The sequence below is a fragment of the Narcine bancroftii genome, chromosome 13 (genome assembly GCF_036971445.1).
Source record: "Narcine bancroftii isolate sNarBan1 chromosome 13, sNarBan1.hap1, whole genome shotgun sequence".
NCBI classification, from domain to species: Eukaryota; Metazoa; Chordata; class Chondrichthyes; order Torpediniformes; family Narcinidae; genus Narcine; species Narcine bancroftii.
This window is the reverse complement of record NC_091481.1, coordinates 62,604,454-62,626,269: the sequence shown is the minus strand read 5'-3', so window position 1 is coordinate 62,626,269 and position 21,816 is coordinate 62,604,454. Positions and strand designations below refer to the sequence as shown.

Here is a 21,816-nt window from a genome sequence, read left to right as displayed (position 1 = left end):
CAGATACTAGCAACCTAAAATACCAGAAAATTTGACAAAAGCAGCGACTGTAAAAACACCAGCAGCGACGAGAACCACAGTGTGAGCTGGTAGCGCAGGCATACAATTCGAAGCGTCATCGTCAAGGGGAATAACGACGGCTCTGACCAGACAGAGTGCATTAGAAGGTTCAAATGAGCATCGAGTTTTAGCCTTGTAGGTGTATTGATACGTGTCATCTGGGCTGACAAGAAATTTTTTTGCTGTCATAAAAAATGACAGGGAAATTTTTTTAAGAAATAATAAATTTCTGCTGAAACACTGAACAAATATTTTATGGGCTGTCATTTTGGTGTCATCCCCTCTGATGGTGTCATCCAGTGCGGTCCGCACTGACTTCAGTGACTTTAATATATGAAGGACAATATGCCAAAAACTCCCTTTACAACCCTGTGATACCACTCCCCATGCATGTACCCTGACAATAAATCTGAACCTGAACCTGAGACATAGCACACATGCAGATACTGGACAAATCTACCTATATAAAAAATAAATAAAGGTTCAATAAATATTGGAGTCTCGGATGGTTAGAGATTCCTTATCAAAGCAACAACACAAACTGCTGGAGGAACTCAGTCGGGTCGAATAGCTTGAGAGAGAGTAAAAGAATTGTCGACTGTTAGGGTCTCCAATCACTTGTCAGTGTTGGAGGACTCAGAATTGGTGAGGGCTCCTTAGCGCTTACCGTGAAATCATATTATTTTCATGAAAGCTAACGGATTCTAAATTTAGCAGCTTCCTTGAAAATTCTTCACGTTGCCGCTAAATGGAATTGACGGGTGACATTATTGAAATGACTACTGTGGGAGGGCTGGCAGTGTGTGGAGGCAGAATTAACATTAATAGGGAAATAGCCCATTAATCCAGGGGTCTCGTCACAATGTGACAGCATCAATGGATTTATTTTATCGCTGAGCTCAATTAACCTGCTGTGTTGCCTCTCGCTGCCAGCCTGCTAGTTACAGGGAGCCTGTCAACCACGTTTTACCTCGCTCAGCTCCAACTTGCTTGCTTGCAGGGAGACGGTGGGCAGGAAAATGAAATAATTAGCGATTGCCAAGGAAACCACCTGACAAAAGGGGAAGTGTTGATGGCCATTATTAAATCTGTAAATGACACGTTGTCACCTTAAAGTGCGGCAGGACCCTTGGGGTAGATTGTGACTTAATTCCACTAGAGGGAGGGATGCCAAATTCCTGTGCGAATGAAATCACTCAGATTTAGATATTTTTACCCAACAAAAATAGACTTTATTCACCATAAATTATTTACTAAAGAAGCGTTCACATCCTTCGTGTCATATTCATACATTTCCATCGATGTACATTCTTACATACCATACGCTCTCTATTTACACCATTGCCCCCAGAGAACCTGAGAACATTACAGCACAGACACAGGCCCTTCAGCCCCTCTAGTCTGTGCCTAGTCCCACTGATCTGCGCCCAGTCCATAGCCCTCTGTACCCCTCCCATCCATGTACCTGCCCAAAATCTTCTTAAATATTAAAACTGAGCCCACGTTCACCACTTCAGCTGGCAGCTCATTCCACACTCCCACCGCTCTCTGTGTGAAGAAGTTTCCCCTAAACTTTTCCCCTTTCACCCATGTCCTCTGGCTTTCATCTCACCTACCCTCAGTGGAAAAAGCCGACCTATACTTACTCTGTCTTTCTCCCTCATAATTTTAAATACCTCCATCAAATCTCCCCTCATTCTTTTGAGCTCCAGGGAATAACCTGTTAAACCTTTCCCTGTAATTCAGTTCCTCAAGTCCAGGCAACATCGGAGTAAATCTCATTGATATCTTTCCTGTAGTTAGGTGACCAAAGCTGTATACAATACTCCAAATGTTGGCCTCACCGATTCTGATACAAGTTTAGCATAACATCCCAACTCCTGTACTTTGATTTATGAAGGCCAATATACCTATCTACCTGTGATGCCACTTTCAGGGAATTATATATCTGTATTCCCCGATCCCTCTGTTCCATTCCACTCCTCAGTGTCCGACGATTCACCTTGTATGTCCTTTCCTGGTCTGTCCTTCCAAAATGCAACACCTCATTCTGGCACCTTGTCATTATCCATCTGTTGTTTGTGGGGCTTCATCTCGGTCTTGGCCCCTCAAGGCCCAGTAATGGAAGGACTCCAGGCCAGCTGTTCACAACGGGAGCCGTACGTCTCCCCACTCACCTCCAGGGCCCACAGGAGGGCCATTGACTGAAATCATAATTTTTTTTAATGTAGTCAGTAGGAGAGAAGTACGGAAGAAGCCAACTAATCTTGACTGCTTCACATTAAAGGGGCCCCGTTAACATTGAGCAGAATCTGAACAGGGCCACAACCAATAAAAGGTTGAGAATAGCATCTCTAAACTGTGGTCCTGCACCAAACCTCAGTGCTTCCCTCAGCACGTACTGCTGCAGACTGGTATGTACCAGTTGGCACCATTCCCTCACCGGCATCTCGGCGACGTGGAAGACCCACAAGGTTTTGGGCAGACCCAAAGGTGGGTTGATGACCCTCCAGGAGTTCTGAATGTCTGTCTCTGCTTGCGTCCCATGTTCCAAGATACAGTGAGAAGCTTCCATTTGCTTTTCACTCCAAAGTTTATTTCAGCCTGCTGTGATCCATTTTATGGCCCTCCCGGCTGCCTCTGGGTCAGAGGCAGGGTTGGTGTCATCCAGCGCGTAACTCATGGTGTCAGCCCCCCCATGACCTCCTCCCATATCCGACTGTACAGAATCCTTGGTAATATTTTTTGAACTAATGTTCCTGATAAATTGTAGATGACTGATTGTAATGGGCAATAGTAGTGAGATAAACAATGAGCAAAATTAAAATTACACATTTAGTTACAATATTATGAGTCACTGAGCAGAACTTATTTTGATTTTCCTCCTTTTTTTCCTTTAATTATTAATTCATTCTCAAATAAAGTTATTGAATTCTCAAATAAAGTTAGGAAAGATATCAATGACCACAATATTTAGCACCTATTCCTTCCCCCTCCTCTCCTCCTCCTCCCCACCCCCACCTACCCTTTTTGTCCAGACATCTGTCTATTTCTCCGGATTCCCGATGAAATGCTCAGGCCTGAAATGTCAACTGCCTTTTACTTCTCACGACTCGTGGAGTTTCTCCATCAAACTTGCCCCCCCGACACCCTGTTTATCCACAAAGAGGGGTTGGCACGGTCAGTGTAGCGGTTAGCGTGACGCTCTTACAGTGCTGGCGACGGGGACCGGGGTTCAATTCCCGTGCTGTCTGCAAGAGGCGGCACGTTAGGGCAACGCTGTTACAGCACCAGCGATCTGGACCGGGGTTCGAATCCTGCGCGGCCTGTAAAGAGTTTGTACGTTCTCCTCGTGACTGCGTGGGTTTCTTCCACGTGTTCCAGTTTCCCCCCACATTTCTAAAAAATCATACGGGGGTGTGGCCAATTGGGTGTAATTGGGCAGCACAGCCTCGTGGGCTGAAAGGGTCTGTTATCGTGCTGTATGTCTAAGTTTACAATTAAAAAAGAGTCCGAGAGAGAGAAGCAGGACAGAAATAGGATCCGTTCGTGAACTGCATCAACCACGCCGATTCCACAGGAATCTCATTTTATTCTCCCCACATCCCCATCAACTCCCCCACCTTCTTCCACTCACCCATGTTCTCGGGGGGGTGGGGGGTGAAATTAACCCACTGGCCTGCAGGACTCTGTGAAGTGAGAGGAAGCCCACACTGTCAGATGGGAAGAGCGTGCAAACTTCACACAGGTAGCACCAGAGGAGTTGACCCTGGATCACTGGAGCAGCTCCACCCAATGTGCTAGGGCACTGCCCGCCGTTTTGAAGCCGCAGTGAATGCAGGCAGTGAATTTCTGATCCCAATGAGACTTGGGATTAAAAAATGTTCCTCTCACCCATATTCTTTTGTGTCTTGTATCAATGTTTAGCAGTCTTGCATGGTTCCCATCCTGAGCTGTGATGTATGCGAGCAGGATACTTTCTACAATGTATCTGTAAAATGACCAAATTTGAATGCTGTCCTCCACCTGTGGATTCAATCCATGAGTGCTTAGAGATGGGGAGGACAGACAGAATCTGACACAGAGATGGGATGGACGATGGTAAAGGGGGGGTCAAAACAACAGAGGATATGGCAGCACGGTTAGTGTAGCCGTTAGTGCCACGTGACCCAGGCGCTGTCTGAACATTCTGCGTGAGCTTCCTCTGAGCCCCTCTGGTCTCCTCCCACCCTCCGAAACATACAGGTCAACAGGATCTGTTAACGTGCCGTATGTCTAAAAAATTAAATATGTGTTAAAGGTGGTGGGAGTGGGGGGGTGGGGAAAGTTTAAAGGTGTTTAAAATGATGAGAGGCACTGATCGTGTGGATAGTCAGAGGCTTTTCCCCCAGAGCTGTGACGGTGGCCCACAAGAGGACACGGGTTTAAGGAGCTGGGGAGTAGGTACAGAGGAGGTGTCAGGGGTACGTTTTTTTAACGCAGAGGGTGGTGGGTGCAAGGAACGGGCTGCAGGCAATGGTAGTGGAGGAGGATACGTTAGGGTCCTTTAAGAGATTTTTAGATAGGTACATGGAGCTTAGAGAAGTAGAGGCATATGGGAAAGCTTAGTAACTTCTAAGATAGGAACATGTCTGGCACAATTTTGTGGGGTAAAGGGCCTGTATTGAGCTATAGGTTTTCTATATTGTATGAGATATATGTGGTATTTTTTTTTATTGTCCAGAAGGATCTGGAAACAAATATGACAGTAACCTTAAGTGGCTTCTAGAAAGAACACGATGCTGGAGAAACTCAGCAGCTCCATCATTGTGTTTTTACTTCAGTGTCTGGAGACTTTCGTATCGTACTTAAGAGGCTTCCAGGTCGACACATGAATAGGTAAGGAACAGAGGGACAGGAATCATGTGCAAGCAGCAGATGGTGGTCTTGTGTCCGACACAGACATCATGGGCCATAGGCTTGCTGCTTTATGGTCAATGCGCTATATTCTGGAAAAGATGCTTCAGAGTTAACAGGCCTTAAACTGCTAAAAATGTTCAGTGAAGCTCAGTCGTGGGTTAACTTGTGTGCAGCATAAAACTGCCACGAGGGAAAATTAGGTCAATTGGAAATATTGAAGCATTTTAATAAACACGGCCCTCCCTTCTGTATTGCCTCTTGATGGCAAAGCATTAGCAAGGATGGCTGGGGTATTGGTATGGGGCACAAAGCCCTGCAAAAAAGGTAGTGGACACAGCCCAGGACGTCACAGGCCAAACCCTCCTTGCCATCGAGAACATCCACAGGGAGTGCAGCCGTCGGAGAGCAGCAGCGATCATCAAGGACCCTCACGCGGTGCTGCCATCAGGAAAGAGGTATCGGTGCCACAAGACTTGCACCCACCAGGTTCAGGAATGGCTGCTCCCACTCCACCATCAGACTCCTCAACGACAAACTCAATCAGGGACTCGCTTATGGGCTCTTTTGTTGCACGTTATTTATTTTCTGTGTTTTGTGTGCATATCTTTTCTTGAGTGCACTTTTTTTTTGCACGACCAATAAGTGGCGATTCTGCCTGGCACTCGGGGAAAAGAATCTCAGGGTTGCATGTGATGTCATGTATGTACTCTGACAATAAATCTGAAATATTTAAAATGAAGAGAAATAATACTGAAATAATCAGGCAGAGAGCCCCTCTCCCCCGCCCCCCCGATCACATGTTCATGGCTTCACCTCCGCAGCCACGCGGCCTTCAGTTCGATCCATCAGCAACCCAAGCTCCATATGTACATGATCAGGGAGCCTCCAGCACCCTCTCCCGATACCTGGCACCCCTTTAGCCATCCTAGTGAGTCCTTTGACTGCAGTCGCTAGCAGCCCGCATCCTAATCCCACTTAAGTACCTTGCCTCGAGTCACTCAAGGCCCTCTCGCAGTTTCTTCAGCCTCAGAGCCCCTCGCTGGCCCACTGTTGTGGTCACCGTCCCTTGGGCCGTCGCTAACCACTAAGCTAATCGTGTTTTCCTGCTCTAACCACGCCTCCCGGCCTTTGCCCCTGCAACCACGACACTGGCTGCCCTCCCACCGGCCTCCTGTGGAGGGGTGGGGGCCAACCACTGCACCTGCAGAGAGGCAACCCGGGAGCTGGCCCCACCTGCCGGCTGCCAATCACCAGCCCGTATAAAGACTCAATCCTGCCTCTTCGGACACGTGGAGCCAGTAAAGATACTGAGAGTGTTGTGCGCAAGTTTAAGCTGATTAAAGCCTGTGGTACAGTCTTTGCGTCATTCGCATGGCGGCCCCCACGGCCCCGTACCCCCTGATCTCGGCAACTCCTTGCTTCCGCGCTGTGCCTCGTATTTGAGATGCACGGCAGAACCTCCACCTCATGCAACCGACCTGAACTGAAACCTTGAGCAAAGTTGGGACTTATTGTCAGGGTTATTAGACACGACATCAGATCCAGCCCTGAGATTCCTTTGTCCCTGTGGGTCTACTTCAAGGAGGAGCTGGAGAGAGATTCAGTAGGTCAGGCAGCATCCTGGCTGCCTTCATTTCGAGAGAGAAAAAACCCTCCAGCATCATTTCCATCGGGTAGCTATGGCAATGTGTGCTGCAGTCACTGTGCACACTGGAGTTCTTTCTATAAATGATAAATGAAGAGGACAGCAAACTTCTAAACATAGTCGAGCCCATCCTTTGCCAGCCCTGTCAATCTCCGCTCCTCCAGCGAGGCCTGATTGGCCGCCTGGTGTGCCCGGCGAGGAGCCGATTGGCTGCTTCCAGTGGAGTTCCTGAGCCGCTCCCCGCGCTGTCACTCCGGCTGATTGACTGGGCTTGTAGCAATATTTATGTGTGTGTCACAGCGTTGTTTGCAAAGGTGTCAGCGCTGGGAGATCCAGCCAAGACCAGCACCAGGTAAGACCATGGGGCGGGTCAGTCCAAGGACCAAGGTGCTTTTTTGGTGGGGGGAGGGGGGTTTGGAAGGAACTGCAAAGGGTTGAGGGTTTGGGGGGGTCCTCCAGTTATTCTGCGCACCCACTCTCCCTCTCTGCCCCGCATCTGAAACGTCAGGAGGGTACAATTTGTTCCAAGGTTCCTTGACAACTTTCTCCCCAGCAGGGTGGCGGGGACCTGTGCCCAAGTCCAATTCAGCAAGTGTCCGAGAGCAGGAGGCTCCCTTCGGGCTCCCCTGCGCTGTTAAAACCTCTGTGGGTAGTTGTTTTAAATGCACTTGAGTTGTGTTTCTGCACCACATTTAACGTTGACCAAAGTAAATGGCAACTTCGAGCAGCGATGTAAAGCGCCGTATCGAACGGGGACCCCAGGTTCCGAAGGTGCGCGTCCAATCCCTTCCAAACGTTCTGCCTTGCCAGGGGGAGGTGGGGCTGACACAGCGCTGGCGGCTCAGGTGCGACCACCTGCTCTCGCTCTCCCCCCCCCCCCACCCCGCCAGGTTTGAGCTCAGCAGAGATTCAGCTCCTCTTTCTGCCCCCACCCCCTGCGGATCTGCTCCTTCATTTCTTCATCTGCTCCTTCATTTCTTCATCTGCTCCTTCATTTCACGCAGTGAGTCAGGGCGCCTTCTCTTTGCAAATGCTGACTTGTGTATTTAATACCCCCCCCCCCCCGCCACAAAGCCTTTGAGCGCCCCCGCCTCCTGCATTCAGGATGAGGGCTGAAAGGGTTCAGGGTTAGGGTGGACATGATCATAGGTGACTAAATATTATATATATATATTATATATATATATGACAGAGGTGCACCAAAGAAAAGGTACAAGGACTGCCTAAAGAAATCTCTTGGTGCCTGCCACATTGACCACCGCCAGTGGGCTGATAACGCCTCAAACCGTGCATCTTGGCGCCTCACAGTTTGGCGGGCAGCAGCCTCCTTTGAAGAAGACCGCAGAGCCCACCTCACTGACAAAAGGCAAAGGAGGAAAAAACCAACACCCAACCCCAACCAACCAATTTTCCCTTGCAACCGCTGCAATCGTGTCTGCCTGTCCCGCATCGGACTGGTCAGCCACAAACGAGCCTGCAGCTGACGTGGACTTTTTTACCCCCTCCATAAATCTTCGTCCGCGAAGCCAAGCCAAAGAAGAATATATATATATATAATATATAGTGTGTTTAAATGGTATTGCAAAAACAAATGCATGCACACACACTCCCTCTCTCACACACACTCCCTCTCTCACACACACTCCCTCTCTCACACACACTCCCTCTCTCACACACACTCCCTCTCTCACACACACTCCCTCTCTCACACACACTCCCTCTCTCACACACACTCCCTCTCTCACACACACTCCCTCTCTCACACACACTCCCTCTCACACACACTCCCTCTCACACACACACACTCCCTCTCACACACACACTCCCTCTCTCACACACACTCCCTCTCTCACACACACTCCCTCTCTCACACACACTCCCTCTCACACACACACTCCCTCTCACCACACACTCCCTCTCCCACACACTCCCTCTCCCCACACACTCCCTCTCCCCACACACTCCCTCTCCCCCACACACCCCTCTCCCCACACACTCCCTCTCCCCACACACTCCCTCTCCCCACACACTCCCTCTCCCCACACACTCCCTCTCCCCACACACTCCCTCTCCCCACACTCTCCCTCTCTCCACACTCTCCCTCTCACACACACACTCTCCCTCTCACACACACACTCTCCCTCTCACACACACACTCTCCCTCTCACACACACACTCTCTCTCTCACACACACACTCTCTCACACACACACTCTCTCACACACACACTCTCACACACACCCTCTCTCACACACACTCCCTCTCTCACACACACTCCCTCTCTCACACACACTCCCTCTCACACACACACTCCCTCTCCCCACACACTCCCTCTCCCCACACACTCCCTCTCCCCACACTCTCTCCCTCCCCCCACACTCTCTCCCTCCCCCCACACTCTCTCCCTCCCCCCACACTCTCTCCTCCCCCCCACACTCTCTCCCTCCCCCCACACTCTCTCCCTCCCCCCACACTCTCTCCCTCCCCCCACACTCTCTCCCTCCCCCCACACTCTCTCCCTCCCCCCACACTCTCTCCCTCCCCCCACACTCTCTCCCTCCCCCCACACTCTCTCCCTCCCCCCACACTCTCTCCCTCCCCCCACACTCTCTCCCTCCCCCCACACTCTCTCCCTCCCCCCACACTCTCTCCCTCCCCCCACACTCTCTCCCTCCCCCCACACTCTCTCCCTCCCCCCACACTCTCTCCCTCCCCCCACACTCTCTCCCTCCCCCCACACTCTCTCCCTCCCCCCACACTCTCTCCCTCCCCCCACACTCTCTCCCTCCCCCCACACTCTCTCCCTCCCCCCACACTCTCTCCCTCCCCCCACACTCTCTCCCTCCCCCCACACTCTCTCCCTCCCCCCACACTCTCTCCCTCCCCCCACACTCTCTCCCTCCCCCCACACTCTCTCCCTCCCCCCACACTCTCTCCCTCCCCCCACACTCTCTCCCTCCCCCCACACTCTCTCCCTCCCCCACACTCTCTCCCTCCCCCCACACTCTCTCCCTCCCCCCACACTCTCTCCCTCCCCCCACACTCTCTCCCTCCCCCCACACTCTCTCCCTCCCCCCACACTCTCTCCCTCCCCCCACACTCTCTCCCTCCCCCCACACTCTCTCCCTCCCCCCCACACTCTCTCCCTCCCCCCACACTCTCTCCCTCCCCCCACACTCTCTCCCTCCCCCCACACTCTCTCCCTCCCCCCACACTCTCTCCCTCCCCCACACTCTCTCTCCCTCCACCCACACTCTCTCCCTCCCCCCACACTCTCTCCCTCTCCCCACACACACCCCCTCCCCTCCCAACCCCACCTGAGAAAGTGGGTGAATGGTAGAATCTGGGGGAAGGACCCACATAGGCTGCTGGAGACTGGGTTATCATGACCAGATATCGGAACTAAGATTCGAGAAGGTGCTGAGGGCTGGATGGGCTCCTGAAGGGTGTTGGGCACTGAAGGCATCCTGATCTAGTTTGGATCTGGAACTTGAATGACTGATGGTTTGGACCAGGGTTGGCACAGAGAGGGAGGTCATCCACAGGCATTACCCATCCCCCCCCTCCCCAAGCGAGGTGCTGTGCTCTTCCATACTGTCACGGCAATCAATTGCCCAGACCTGCCCCCAACCCCTCCCACATGACATGTCGCTAGTATCTAGCTTTACGCACATCAGCGACTCTCCACACACCCCAGGCTGTGTTACTAGCGTGCATTAAGGGTCAGTAGCATCTAGTGATGCTTGGCGCAATTAAAACAGTGCCCTCGTCTTCTACGTCGGAGGGGCAGATGGTGTCGGCAAGTAGGTCCCAGCATCCAACAGCCCCCTCTTCCCACCCCCCGCTGAGTGATTTTATGAGCCCCCCAACACCCTTATACCCCCCGTCTAAGATTCGTTCTGGCGCCGACCCTGATTCAGACTGGAGTCTGTGTGGCTGCGGGAATGCTGGGTGGTTCCGTGGACACTCAGTGACTCAGAGAGGAATCCCTTTGCTTCTCGATCTCATTATTAGGGCACTGGACAATGCTCATGGTGACTCTTTGCCTTGCGTCAAGCAAACATTGAAGTATGCCATGTATTTTATATGTTTAACCTGACAATAAGAGGAACCTTGAATACAATGAGATTCGTGCGGAATCAGTGTTTGGTTGATGGTCAAGCGTGGACGCAGTTGGTGAACTGACCCTCCTTCTGTCCTCCTTGACTCTCTTCATGGATAAACAAGGACACCTGCGGGCGCTGAGGGTCTAGGGCAATGCACACACGTGATGGAGAAACTCTGCAGGTCACAGGGCATCCACAGGAAGTAAAAGGCAGTCGACATTTCAGGGCCGAGCCCTTCGTCAGGAATCTGGACAAACAAGCAGAAGTCTGAATGAAAAGGGTGGGGGGGGGAGGAGGAGGAGGAGGAGGAGGAGGAAGGGGTTGGAGCACAGGCGAAGAGGGCCGTACAGGTGGGAGGGTGGGAGAAGTGACGGGGAGAAAGCGGAGAGCTAAGAAAGATTAATAGAAGAAAGGGAAGAGGAGGTGGGGAGCTGATGGGCCTTTGTGTGCAGACACTATGACAAGGCTGCCAATAGTGCACAGCAAGATCCAACAAGCTGTGATAACACCAGCCTATGGGCTTCTTTCCCGCAGCCATCAGACTCCTGTATGAACCCTACAACACTGCCCTTGCTTGGTACAAGTTGATCCTTTTTTTTTTCCCTTTGTAACTCTATAACTTTAAATATGAACGCTTCCAGAGTGGTGTCCCATTAAAATACTGCCATGGGGTGTAATGCAATAAATCTAGAGTTGGTGTCAAACTCTGGGATTCACTAAGGTCCAGCAGGGAGGGAAATCCTGCACATAACTCCAGGATATGATCGAGCACAGAACAGTTCAGCGGTGGAACGTACCCTTGGCTCACTCTGTCTATTCTGAACAGGGCACTACATCACCCCATTTCCCTCCTGGTCATGTGTCTGAATGCTTCTAAAACATTGCCATCGTATCTGCTTCTGCAACTTACCCTGGCAGATTGTTCCAGGTACGTATCACCTTCTGTGTAAAGAAAACCTGCTTCCTAAATCTCCTTTAAACTACCTTTCCCCCCACCCCACCCCCCCCACTTCACCTTACAATTTCTCCCATTTTCCCAACAGCTTTCCATCCCTTGAACCTCCTTGGACTACTCTGAACGACAAAAAAGACAATTGAAACATCACTTATTTTTGCAACTGTGAACATTTTTACCTCTCCTTTAAAATTTCTATCAAGACAGCAGGGCTAGTGTGGCCATTATCCCACTGGTTCTCAACCTTTTTATTTCCTCTCACAACCCACTCTAAGTAATCCCTCTGTCATTGGGGCTCTGTGTAACATTCGTTCTGTGTAACATTAGTAAGGGATGGCTTAAGGTGGGACGTGGGTAGGAAGGGAAGGTTGAGAATCACTGCTCTGGACCCAATTGTTACTGAAATATTTGGCTTGAGAAAAATTGTCATTGGTCTATTTCCTTTGGAGTTGTGAAACCGTGCACATAATGAGTCAATGAGGGACGATTAAAACTTTTTCTTTCCACCCACATCCCACCTTACTGATCACAGAGTACCGATGGCCTAGAGATTACTTAAAGTGGGATGTGAGTGGAAAGAAAAAGGTTGAGAACTACTGTTTTACAGCACCAACAACCGTGGTTTGAATCGGGAACCGACTGTAAGGAATTTTTACATTCTCATCGAAATGTACTATTGATCCTGTTGTATATTGTGTCTCTTATCCATGTGGCTGCAATAAGTAGGAATTTCGGTGGGGTGCTTGTGACAATAAATGCTCATAGTCATCAAGTTCATTGTCACATGCATTTAAAATGCAGTGGTGCAGGGGTTGTTGTGAGGGCAGACCAGTTAGACATCCCATACGTAGTACAAGTGTTGAGGACAGGAGTTGGGATGTTATGGTGAGGTTGTGTAAAACATTGGTGAGGCTAAATTTGGAGTATTGCGTGCAGTTCTGGAATCCAAACTACAGGAAGGATGTCAGTAGGATTGAAAGAGTGCAGAGAAGATTTACTAGGATGTTGCTAGGAGTTAAGTTACAGGGAAAGATTAAACCGGTTATTCCTTGGAGCGTAGAAGAATGAGGGGAGGTTTAGAAAATGATGAGGTGTATAGACAGAGCAAATGCGAGTAGGCTCTTTCCACTTAGATTAGGAGAGATAAATACAAGAGGACAATGGCTTGAGGGTGAAAGGGGAACTCTTTCACTCAGAGAGTGATAGGAGTGTGGAACGAGCCACCATCTGACGCGGTAAATGCTGGCTCACTTAAGTTTTAAGAATAAATTGGAGAGATAAATGGATGAGAGAGGTCTGGATGGTTGTGGAATCGGTGCAGGTCAGGGCGACCAATGGTATTATGTTTCAGCACAGACTAGAAGGGCCAAATGTCCTGTTTTCTGTAGGTTAATTGGGTTATTTGGGGCCCACAGGCTCATGGGCAGGAAGGGCCAGAAACCGTTCTGTACGTCAACACTTAAATTTAATTTAGACTCAAGGGCAGTTGCATTCCTGCTGTAATCAGACTCCTGAATGAACCTCGCCTTGTGTAATTACGTTGCCTTTGCTCTGCACCAACTGATCTCACTGTGTGCCCTCCTTCTCTCATCCCCCATTACCTCTTCCTGTGGGCCTGTGCCCCTCCCTCCCCACCATTTTGTTTGGGGAGGGGGGCCTGCCTACGTACCTATTGTTGCTCATGCCTCGATGATGGGCTCAGACCCGAAACGCTGGTTATGTATCTGCAATATAAAGTTTGCTGTTTGACCTGCTGAATTTCTTTCTTCAGCATTGGGCTTTTGCTTCTATCGCGGTGTCTGCAGACTTTCATGTTGTACTTCTGATCTCACAATGTAACTTTGCACTTTAGCGCAGGCCGGCCCTGGGTTACGAGCGGGATCTGTTCCTAAGTCTGTCTTTAAGTCGAATTTGTAGGCGAATTGGAACTTGCTTGACACGCAGCTTTTAAATCGTTGAAAAGGCTTTGAGCCTTCTTGCACTAACAGCCATGTTATGCTGATTTTGATCGTCAACGGCAACGTGATCCGACTTAAAATGGCGCTCAGCATTCTTCTTCCTGGAGCCAACGAACCGCTGAGGCCGTTGCCTGTAAGTCGGATGTTCGTAACCCAGGGCAGCTGTGTATTGTGTCTTGTGTGCTGCACAATGTCCAGGATGACTAGATGGACTGCTTGCAAAACAAACATCCTTATTTCACCCTGGTGCATTTGATGGTCAGCTTGCCCTTAAACTCGCAGGGGTCTCGCCCGAAAGGTGACCTCCTGCAGATATTAAACATGGACAAGGCTCAACCCCCAGGAATTATTTGTTGTTGCCACGTGCGGAAAATTCCGGTGTCATCTCACAAAAGAAAAAGGAGAAAAAGAAAGAAGGAGAGAGAGGGGGGGGGTGAGGACACGCTACCTCCTCAGGTGTAGCTGTCTCCGCTGACCCTGTAACCACTGCTGGCCACAGCCACCTCTCTCTGCTTGCTCCTGTTGTTGATGTACCCGGGACCAGTGCCGCGCAATCTGGTTAATATTTAGCCAGTTGAATGGAGGCCAGTGTCAACATCAGACCCTTACCGCTTCATTATCCCCCCCTTAAAGTGCACAAGGAGTGAGGTGATCACCAGCTCCCATCTCGCTTTACCCACGTCACTGATGACAAGTTCACTGTACCCGTCTGGTCCATCTCTCATGACAAGTTGCTGTCTCCAGCATGAGGGCTCTGCAGAAAATTGGTCTGTTCCCCAGCTACAGAGTCCACCTTTCATTCCATTTCATCATGGTGTGCCTGCTGGGGCTCCTGCCTTGAAAGGTGGCTAAAGTAAGTGTGTAAGTGTGTGTGTGTGTGTGTGTGTGTGTGTGTGTGTGTGTGTGTGTGTGTGTGTGTGTGTGTGTGTGTGTGTGTGTGTGTGTGTGTGTGTGTGTGTGTGATAGCAGGCCCTTCCAAGCCACAAGCCCATGTTGCCAGATTGCACCCAATTGATCTACAACCCCCATATGTTTGTTTAGAATGATGGGAGGAAACCCACGCAGTGGGGGGTGGGGGGGAAGGAGGGGGGTTGGTGGGAGTGCACTGGGACTGGGGATACATTTGTACTTCTCCCCTTTATTGTTTTCAGTTCTGGTTACAGGAAGGATGTGGAAGCCATGGATAGGGTGCAGAGGAGATTTACCAGGATGTTGCCTGGATTGGAGAACATATCTTAGGAGGCAAGGTTAGCAAAGCTGAGGCTTTTCTCTGGTGAGCGAAGAGAGGTGACAATAAAGGTGAACAACAGTGGTTTCAACTTTTTTCTTTTCTTTCACATCCCACTTTAAGTAATCCCTGTGCCATCGGAGCTCTGATTAGTAAGAGATTGCTTAAGGTTGGATGTGAGTAGGAAGGGAAGGTTGAGAATCACTGCTCTCGACCCAATTGTGACTGAAATATTTTGCTTGGGAAAAATTGTCATTGACCCATTTCCTTTGGAGTTCGTGCCCATAACGAGGCAATGAGGGACGATTAAAACAGTGGTTTTCAAACTTTTTCTTTCCACCTTAAGCAATCCCTTACTAATCTCAGAGCCCCGATGGCACAGGGATTACTGAAAGTGGGAATGTGAGTGGAATGAAAATGTTTGAAACCCACTGGACAAGATCCATGAGAGGCAGAGTTAGGATGGACAGCCAGTGTCTTTTTACCAGGACGGGAGCAACAAATATCGGAGGACATCTGTACAGGGTGAGGGGAGGAAAGTTTAGCGGAGACATCAGGGGTTTTTACACCGAATATAGTGAGTGCCTGCAATGCCTTGCCAGCGGTGGTTGTGGAAGCTGCTACCGTAGGAACATTTAAAAGACTCTTAGACATGGACGCAAGAATAATAGAGGATTATGGGTGTCAGGTAGAGAAGGATGAGATCAGTGGTTTTCAGTGGTAATCCCTAGGCCATCGGTGCTCTGTGCTTAGTAAGGGATTGCTTAAGGTGGGATGTAACTGGAAAGAAAAAGGTTTGAAAACCACTGTTTTAATTGTCCCTAATTGACTCGTTATGTGCACGGTTTCAGAACTCCAAAGGAAATGGGCCAATGACAATTTTTCTCAAGCAAAATATTTCAGTAACAATTGGGTCCAGAGCAGTGATTCTCAACCTTCCCTTCCTACTTAGATCCCACCTTAAAAAAGCCCTAATCACAGAGCACTGATGGCACAGGAATCACTTATGTGAGTGGGAAGAGAAAGGTTGAGAACCGCTGTTTAGATTGTTGAGTGGGTTTATATATACATGTCATAGGCCGATGCCCTGTGTTGTGTGGCGATGTCAGAATTAAAACGTGAAAATCTGCAGACACCGCGGTTGAAGTCAAAACACAACGCTGGAGAAACTCAGCAGGTCAAACAGTGTCATTTATACAGCAAGGGTAAAAATGAATTAACGACATTTCAGGAAAATAAAAATCTTTACCTCAATGATGGGCTCGAGCCCAAAACGTCAGTTACACACTTTTACCTTTGTAATATAAAGGACACTGTTTGACCTGCTGAGTTTCTCCAGTCTTGTGATTTTTCTCTGATGTAATATTGAGTCCACGCTGCTGAAGATCCAGCTGCGCTGGGTGGGTCACGTCTCCAGAATGGAGGACCATCGCCTTCCCAAGATCGTGTTATATGGCGAGCTCTCCACTGGCCACCGTGACAGAGGTGCACCAAAGAAAAGGTACAAGGACTGCCTAAAGAAATCTCTTGGTGCCTGCCACATTGACCACCGCCAGTGGGCTGATATCGCCTCAAACCGTGCATCTTGGCGCCTCACAGTTCGGCGGGCAGCAACCTCCTTTGAAGAAGACCGCAGAGCCCACCTCACTGACAAAAGGCAAAGGAGGAAAAACCCAACACCCAACCCCAACCAACCAATTTTCCCCTGCAACCGCTGCAACCGTGTCTGCCACAAACAAGCCTGCAGCTGACGTGGACTTTTACCCCCTCCATAAATCTTCGTCCGCGAAGCCAAGCCAAAGAATATTCCACGTTAAGGAAACCACTCTGCATTGCTGTAGTAAACCCAGCATTAGACCCTGGGCAAGTTCCTGGCAGGACGCACACTTTATTGAAATTAGATTGTAGAGGCATTAACATCCAGAACCGTACGTCCACCGAAGAGCGTTGATGAATGGCAGTTCTTCCTGCTCACCATTGAAATACCTGGAGTATGTCACCAACACTCACAGACACTGAACTCTGCCTATTCCAGATGCCTTGTTAATAATTATATCTCATCCTGATATCTTTATTCAATTTTAGTAACACAATATTCATGGCATTCCTGCTGGTGCAAAACTCAATTTGAATATTATTAAATTGTTTAAACATTGGAATGGGCAATCAAGATTAATTCAATCTCTGCAATGAAAGTCCGATGCATTTTATAGCCTTGACATTTGTTACATTTCACAGCAGAAAGTGTTGAAGTACAATTGACGTTGTTGAATTCAATCGAATTACACTGGACCATGAAGATTTTGCCTCCTGAACACTTTTATTTACAATAAACTTGAAGGTCATCCCATGCTGTGGCCCAGGTTTTCTGGGGTGGGGGTGATGGTGTTGGAACCTTTATACAGGGTCAAGAGGGAAGAAAGCACACCTATCACGCACCGTTTTTTTTATTGTCATCAGGAAGATTCAATCCTCCAGAAATCCCTCATCAGTGTCGCAACAGCTGCAATACCTTCTCTTACATTTGTGGTGAGAATACGCTTATTGCAAAATTCAATAAAAGTTAATGTTTCTCCAACTTCCTACGTGATACAGCAAATCTTTGAGTTCAGCTTGAAGTTGTCTGTCATCATCCCAAATTATTTTTCAGGAAGCAAACCTTTTGAAAAAGTTTTTGTCCACTTTTGTTTATTGTCTACTTATGTCAGAACTCTCACTGAGCGAGGTATAACATGAGAAAGAACCTTAAAAATGGTGGAATCTGGGGAGCAGTTTGATGGTACCTGCTCAGAGCACCAGACACGGGGAGAACACCTCCAGCCCCCCCCCCCCCCGCCATTGAGAAGGAGAAGCAGAGGAGATGACCCTACCTTGGCGACGGACCAGCGAGGGACTCAGTGGCTGAAGGACCCACAAAGGCTGCAGCCAACTTGCAGTTGAGGGACCCGCAAAGGCTGCGGGCTCCTGGAGACTGCCTCGTGGGAACCAGAAGGTCTCGCACAGCATCCATAGGAGGCAAAGATATTATTACCGACATATTGGGCCTAAGCTGTTCCTCGAGCTATGTGTAAAACAAGACAGGTGTCTGTATTAAAGAGGGAAGAATGGGAGGGGGGAGGTGTACAGTCCCAACAGACAAAAGATGTTAACAGGGAGAAAACATGCAAACTCCACACCGACACCGCCGGAGTTCAGGATTGAACCCGGGGCTCTGGAACTAGGAGGAAGTGGTTCTGCCCACTGCACAAAGGAATTCTCCAAGTTGTAATGTCTGAGCAAGTCTCGACGATGGCACAGGATTTCCATATACAGTTGTTTAAATGGAGTGTTGTACACAAGTGATTACAGTAAATCTCATTTAGACTCACAGACCAACAAACAGCTCTCGATGAAGACCAGTATATCACCCTCATCTCTTCCAAATGCCAACGGCTCTCTGAAAAGGCAAGCGATATTGACATTGTGTTCAAAGTAAATACTAGGCTGGAATCCTTGATCTTTTATATTATTGGCCATGTGATGATGTCAGTTGTGGGATCAGTGGTGGAACCAGGTTAGTTAACAGGACAAGTACTGTTAAATTCACCAGGCAACAACTATAACTTGCATTAATATAGCAGCTCCAGTGGCCCGAGAATTGACAAAGAGAATGAGACATGGAATTTCAAGAGGTCAGAAGTGTCTTGGGGTAATGTTGTGGTTGGAATAGTACCGAGAGGCACGAAACCTGATAACTGTTGGAAAAATTCTTTTCTTGAGCTGGTCTTCAGGCTTCTGTAACTTCTGCCTGAAGTAGCAGTGAGAAGAGGTTGTGACCAGGGTGACGGGGAAAGGGTGGGTGGAGGGCCCTTTATGCCTTCTTGAGACATCATCTCACTTTGATGCTTCTAAAGTAAAATTTATACCCCATTGACCCACACCCCCGGTACGTTTTGAATGATGGGAGGAAACCGGAGCCCCTGGGGAAAAACCCACACAGACACAGAGAGAACGTACCGACAGTGTGGGATTCAAACCCCGGTCCCGATCGCTGGCGCGGTAAAGGAGCTGCGCTAACTGTAAAAGAGTCAGTGATGGAAATAAGGGTTCAGGGCCTTCCAAGTTAAAGCTGGAAGTTCACGTAATTTGTCAAAATTTCAGGGGCTCCTTGTGAGAATGTGTTTTAATATACTGACTGGAAGGCAGAATATATTCGCGCTCCATTCTGTCTTGTTATCAGCTGGAGCTGATAAGAACCGACTTATTTGGTCAGGTAGTGAAAGATTATTAACTATTGGGTAAGGCACACTGGGTAAGGCATACAACCCTGATTAATGAATCCCAAGAGAATTTCAAGGTGGGGGGGTGACATGGTTGAGATAGCGGTTAGCACAATGCCTTTACATCACCAGTGATCGGGACCGGGGTTTGAATCCATTGCTGTCTGTACATTTTCCCAGTGTCTGTGGAGTATTTCCCGGGGGAGGGGGGCTCTGTTTTTCTTCATTTGAAATGTATCGGGGGTGTAGGTCAATTGGGTGCCATGGACTCATTGGCTGAAATGGCCTGTGACCATGCTGTATTCCTTATGGAGCAATCTGTTTGAATATTCTAGAAACCTCGGGGTCTGAAGGTACAAGAATACATTATTTTTAAGCCACGAGCAGACTCTCTGGACAGTGAGATAAGCCGTTCAAGTCCATGCCTCTTGCTGTAACAGAGTTCTCACGCTTTGCAAAGCGATTTTTAAAAATCTGTGCAACTGTCTTTGTTTTCAAACAATCAAAGGTTGACTACCACGTGGAAGGTGGAGAAACCTCAAGGTTGGTGAGACCCACTGCCCCACGAGGCTGCACAGGTGCACCAGATGTTGGCCCTGCATTCTCTCCAAGGTGAAGCCTGAGGGCTGGACGATCTCCAGGCAGCTGGCTCACACCTGGCGTCCGTGACGAGTTCAGGTCCAACTCGGTGGCTGGTTGAGACATCATCCACTCTTAGACCATGCTGTGACAGCACGGCGCTAACCGCCATTTGCTTCCTTCCATTTCTATCTTTGTTCGCATTTCTCGCTTTTGTGTGCGTATTTTTTCTCAAGAGCAGGTTTTTTTTCCACTACCGATAAGTAAAAATTCTGCCTGGCCCACAGAGAAAAGAATCCCAGGGTTATACATGATATCGTGGGTGTACTCTGACAATAAATTTGAATTTTGACAAAGGGCAGTAGATCTTGGTATCCCGGGGATGTTATCCCTTCTGTACAGCAGCTTACCGAGCCATTATTGCATCTGATATTTGTGGCAGCTTGCTATGTTTGCTCTTTTCCTGTGTTGGAGCAGTGCAGATGACTTCAATTAAAAAGCAATCCTCTGGCTGTAAAACATTTTCAGACTTCTGGTGTCGTGACATAAAACAGAATGCCATGTTGTTGATTATAAACTCTCATCACTTCCAATGTGCCAGTGAATGTCTGCGTGCATTTGGGTGAGGCAAGGTCTCTGGGCCGGTGTGCGTTCAGCAGGTCCAGAGTGGGGGGTGCCTTTACTACAGACGCACCTGTCGTCAGGAGGAGGAACGGGCCAGTCACCTGACTGGTGATTTAGTTGGGATCGTGGCTGGTCTGATTGCAGCCTCCGGCTCTGCCCTCCACCTACCGAGAACTTTTAAAGCACTTGCTGCTGGCGACTCGAGGCGAGGAAACCACGCAGGCTGGAGGCTGCAGTCGAGGGGTTCACACTGGGCAGCGGACCGCCGGGCTGGCTCGAGACCGGCTGAAGGGGCTACTGGGGATCGGAACCAGGATGCGAGCAGCTACTGAGGGCACTGAAGGGGACCTGATAGTGTCGGAGGTTGAGATCTGGGGGCTTGGGTTGCTGATGGTTTGGTCTGGTCTGTGAGGCTGCTGGGGGAAAATCCACGGACACTCAGTGACTCTGGTGGGAGAAAGAGGGGATGTGGAACTCTTTGTTTGCAAGAGGTGCTTCAGGTAATTTCTGCGGATGACGAATCTGTCTGCCTTACCACAGACCAAAGGCAATTTTATGTAATATGACACTGTTTTTATTATATGACAATAAATTGAATTTTGGATCTTGAATCGTAAAATTAGTGAGAGTCTCTGCTTGCACTGCCTTTGACGCACTGGAGTACGAACAAACAGACTCAAGTTACGAAGGCTTTAATTAGCTTAAAACTTGCACGCAAGTTTCAGTTTCCCTTCGGGATCCATGCTCTCTACTCCTTCCCAAGAGCCTTTATATGGGGCCGGTGATTGGCAGGGTTGGTGGAGCCAGCCTCCCTGGTTACCTCCCTGCAGGTACAGTGGGTCGCCCCCTACAGGGAGGTATGCAGATGGGCGCAGGCATTATCACACTATGAAGGAAGTTTTGCTCCATTCTCCCTGTGAACCTTTCCTATCCAGGTACCTGTATGAATCTCTTAAACTGAAAAGTCTGCAAAAGCTGTGATTGTAGTTATTACACAAAAGTTCTGGAGAAACTCGGCAGGTCCTGCAGTGATCGTAGAAGGGTTCAGGCAGGAAACATTGAACCATAGAATCATAGAATAATTACTTCAACCCCTCTAGTCTGTGCTGAACCACTTTTTCGTGCCTCATCCCACTGTCCTGCTCTCCCATCCATGTACCCGTCCAAATTCTTCTTAAATGTTGAAGTCAAGCCTGCATTTACCACTTCAGCTGGAAGCTCATTCCACTCTCTGAGTGATGAAGTTCCTCTCCTGTTCCCCCTTAACTTTTCCCCTTTTATCCATAACCCATGCCCTCTAGTTTGTATCTCATCTATCCTCAGTGGAAAAAGCTTATATTTACTCTGTCTGTCCCCCTCAGAATCTTTAATACCTCTATCTCATTCTTCTACACTCCAGAGAATAAAGTCCTAACCTGTTTAGCCTTTCCCTGAAGTCTGGGCAACATCCTAGTAAATTTTCTCTGCATTCTTTCAATCTTATTGATATCTTTCCTGTAGTTAG

General features: G+C 48.9%; 1 protein-coding gene across 2 annotated transcripts in view; it reads left to right on the top strand.

Annotated features, from left to right (window-relative positions):
* Positions 1–6,880: 6,880 nt before the first annotated feature.
* Positions 6,881–21,816, top strand: part of LOC138747918 (somatostatin receptor type 5-like) — a 28,919-nt gene continuing 13,983 nt past the window's right edge. The window contains exons 1-3 of one of the 2 annotated variants that reach the window (XR_011347724.1): positions 6,881–6,956; positions 11,536–11,637; positions 11,753–13,827. The gene's annotated coding sequence lies outside the window, so the exon portion shown is untranslated. Of the gene's footprint in view, positions 6,957–11,535; positions 11,638–11,752; positions 13,828–21,816 lie in introns of those variants that run through there. The other variant, XM_069907560.1, reaches the window with a different exon arrangement.